This window comes from Notechis scutatus, chromosome 6, assembly GCF_049901735.1.
Source record: "Notechis scutatus isolate UNSWTSFEM ecotype Mainland chromosome 6, rNotScu1.2, whole genome shotgun sequence".
Taxonomy (NCBI): Eukaryota; Metazoa; Chordata; class Lepidosauria; order Squamata; family Elapidae; genus Notechis; species Notechis scutatus.
In genome coordinates this window covers 1,549,002-1,553,414 of record NC_142014.1, presented here as the reverse complement: position 1 = coordinate 1,553,414, position 4,413 = coordinate 1,549,002, and positions in this window count along the sequence as shown.

Here is a 4,413-nt window from a genome sequence, read left to right as displayed (position 1 = left end):
GTACCCAAGCAGTCACACGTCACAATAGACACGCACACAATTGAATACGTATCTGAAAACACGTATCGAAGCCAACACGTGTCTCCACACACGCATTTAAGTGCACACGTAGCCCGATACACGTATCGCAGTATATACGTGTTTTGCACATACCCAGGCAGACCGAGATACGTATTTACAGAACCCGTGTATAAATATAGGCCCTCTGAGCACACGTGTCACAGGAAACAAATATCTACCCGGATGCGTGTATTTAGATACGTATCTGCTCTGATACGTGTCTGCTTCTAACCCATTACCCTTAGATACGTATCTAACTGATCCGTGTCTATATACAAGCCGTATAAGCACACGTGTCTACGCAAACACGTATCTACCGGATACGTATCCAAATACACGTAACTACCGGATACGTGTATTTGGATACGTATCTGACCTGATACGTGTCTGTTTATAACCCATCCCAATTAGATACGCATCTAAGGGATCCGTGTCTACATATAAGCCGTCCTAGGTAGATACGTGTCCAACTAGAAGGAAATGGGATGGCTACGTTTCTAAATAGAAAGGTATCTAAATAGATAACCCGTGACGCCGGATCAGGCACCTCCCAGGCCAGCCCTCTGTACAGTGGAGCCCTGAGGCCCCCTAGCGTCGCCAACCAGAAACGTAGCTAATCGATAGGCTTACCGACCACTCCCCTACTGGTTACGCATCTAATGGGGGTGGTCTCCTATTACAGACCCATACCAGATCGATTACATTGTGCCCATCCCATTTCCTTCTAGTTGGACACGTATCTACCTAGGACGGCTTATATGTAGACACGGATCCCTTAGATGCGTATCTAATTGGGATGGGTTATAAACAGACACGTATCAGGTCAGATACGTATCCAAATACACGTATCCGGGTAGTTACGTGTATTTGGATACGTATCCGGGTAGATACGTGTTTGCGTAGACACGTGTGCTTATACGGCTTGTATATAGACACGGATCAGTTAGATACGTATCTAAGGGTAATGGGTTAGAAGCAGACACGTATCAGAGCAGATACGTATCTAAATACACGCATCCGGGTAGATATTTGTTTCCTGTGACACGTGTGCTCAGAGGGCCTATATTTATACACGGGTTCTGTAAATACGTATCTCGGTGCCTGGGTATGTGCAAACACTGCGATACGTGTATCGGGCTATGTGTGCACTTAAATGCGTGTGTGGAAACACGTGTTGGCTTCGATACGTGTTTTCAGATACGTATTCAATTGTGTGCGTGTCTATTGTGACGTGTGACTGCTTGGGTACTTGTTCAAAGACGTGTACTGGGACACGTGTATGGAGTCACGTGATTCAATAGAATCCTATCTATTTAGAAACCTATCTATTTAGATGCCTTTCCTCCCCCTCCCCCTCTTTTCCCCTTCTCCCCTCCCCCTCTTCTCCCCTTCCCCCACCCTCCTCCATTCCACACACCCTACTCCCTTCTAGCACTGATGATGGTACTTAATTTGGGTAATTAAAGATAATAACCAAGCTCAAAGAGCACCCTTGACCCCACAGTCTTCCTCCCCCTCCCCCTCTTCTCCTCTTCCCCCACCCTCCTCCATTCCACACACCCTACTCCCTTCTAGCACTGATGATGGTACCTAGTTTGGGTAATGAAAGAACATGACCAATAGGGTTCGGGTTAGGGTTAGGGTTATGGTTAGGGTTGGGCCCCATGAAGTCAAGGAAGAAAATGAATGTCGCCAATGAATTCACAGCGCAACATTATGCTTAGGAGGGTTAGGGTTAGGGTTGGCATTAGGGTTAGGTTTAGGTCCCCATGAAGTCGAAGCGGAAAATGGATGTCTCCAATGAATTCACAATGCAACATTGTGCTTAGGAGGGGTATGACCTTTTCAGTCAGGCTATTCTATCTTTCCAGGTAAAATACATGGAAGAATCGCATTCGAGGTTTAGTGTTAGGGTTAGGGTTAGGGTTAGGGTTGGGATTAGGGTTAGGGTTAGGTCCGCATGAAGTCGAGGCAGAATATGGATGTCACCAATGAATTCACAGTACAACATTATGCTTAGGACTGGTATGACCATTTCAGTCAGGCTTTCCTACATTTCCAGGTAAAATATATGGAAAATTTGCATTCGAAGGTTAGGGTTAGCATGAGGCTTAGGGATACGGTTATGGTTAGGGTTAGGTTTAGTGTTAGCTCCCCATGAAGTTGAAGCGGAAAATGGATGTCGCCAATGAATTCACAGCGCAACATTGTGCTTAGGAGGGGTATGAACTTTTCAGTGAGGCTTTTCTAGCTTTCCAGGTAAAATACATGTGAGAATCGGATTCGAGGTTTAGTGTTAGGGTGAGGGTTGGGATTAGGGTTAGGGTTAGGGTAAGGTCCCCATGAAGTCGAGGCGGAAAATGGACGTTGCCAATGAATTCACAGCGCAACATTATGCTTAGGAGGGGTATTACCTTTTCAATCAGGCTTTTCTACCTTTCTAGGTAAAATCGATGGAAAAACTGCATTGGAGAGTGATGGTTAGGGTTAGGGTTAGTGTGCCGATGAAGTCGAAGCGGAAAATGAATGTCACCAATGTATTCACAGTGCAACGTTATGCGTAGGAGGGGTATGACCTTTTCAATCAGGCCTTTCTATCTTTCCAGGTAAAATACATGGAAGAATCGCATTCAAGGTTTAGGGTTAGGGTTAGGTCCCCATGAAGTCTAGGCGGAAAATGGATGTCGCCAATGAATTCACAGTGCAACATTATGCTTAGGAGCGGTATTACCTTTTCAGTGAGGCTTTTCTAACTTTCCAGGTAAAATACATGGAAAAATTGCATTGGAGCATTAGGGTCAGTGTTAGGGTTAGGGTTAGGGCTACGTCCACATGAAGTCGAAGCCGAAAATGGATGTCGCCAATGAATTCACAGTGCAACATTATGCTTAGGAGGGGTATGACCTTTTGAGACAGGTTTTCTACGTTTCCAGGTAAAATACATGGAAAATTTGCATTGGAAGGTTAGGGTTAGCATGAGGGGTAGCATACAGTTATGGTTAGGGTTAGGGTTAGCTCCCCATGAAGTTGAATCGGAAAATGGATGTCGCCAATGAATTCACAGTGCAACATTGTGCTTAGGAGGGGTATGACCTTTTCAGTCAGGCTATTCTATCTTTCCAGGTAAAATACATGGAAGAATCGCATTCGAGGTTTAGTGTTAGGGTTAGGGTTGGGATTAGGGTTAGGATTAGGGTTAGGGTTAGGTCCCCATGAAGTCGAGGCAGAAAATGGATTTCGCCAATGAATTCACCTTGCAACATTATGCTTAGGAGGGGTATGACCTTTTCAGTCAGGCTTTTCTACGTTTCCAGGTAAAATATATGGAAAATTTGCATTGGAAGGTTAGGGTTAGCATGAGGCTTCCTGTTCTGTTAAACGACGGGGGGCACGCAAGCCAGTGCCCGAATCTAGATTTGATCAGTCGGGAAATGGGGCAGGCCCGGCCTCGGGGAAACCCTAGGTCGGGCACGTATCAACCAACCGCCCGAAGTAGCAGAGGTGGACTCTGGACATTTACTTCTTGACACTCGGGTCTTCTTGTCGTCCCGGTCGGAGGGGATTCCTGCAGTTGCGTTGGTGGACTCGGGGGCTATGACCAGTTTTATGGACCAGGCCTTTGCAGCTCATTTTGACGTCCCTTTGGTTGCGGTGGAGCCTCCAATCAAGGTGGAAACGATTGATGGGCGGGAGCTTCGTGCTGGGCCCATTCGTTTCACTACCCAGCCGTTGCGCCTGGTTATTGGGGACCATGAGGAGGCGATTAGTTTTTACATCACTGCGGACCTTCATCTCCCCTTGGTCCTTGGTATGGCCTGGCTACAGTTACACGATCCTCTGGTGGCTTGGGCGCAGAATGCCATTTCGTTCCCGAGTCTCCAGTGCGTGGACCATTTACGACACACCTGTGCTGGCCAGGACATCGCCGCCCCTGCCGTCTCCGTACCTCCTGAACTCTCCGATTTCTCCGATGTATTTAGTGAGAAGGAGGCGGATCGGTTACCCCCGCATCGACCCTATGACTGTCCCGTGGACCTTCTGCCCGATGGCCCACTACCCAAGGGACGCCTGTATTCTATGTCTGAACCCAAATTGGCCGCCCTTCGTGATTTCTTGGAAAAGAATTTGGCCCAGGGGTTTATCCGGCCGTCGTCGTCTCCTCTTTCTGCTCCCGTTCTTTTCGTTAAAAAGAAGACGGGGGAATTGCGCTTGTGTTGCAACTACCACCGGTTGAACGCCATTACGGTGCGGAATAGTTATCCCTTGCCGCTCATTCCAGAGTTGATGGAACGGTTACGGGAGGCTACTGTCTTCACCAAGCTCGATCTTCGAGGGGCCTACAACCTGGTGCGG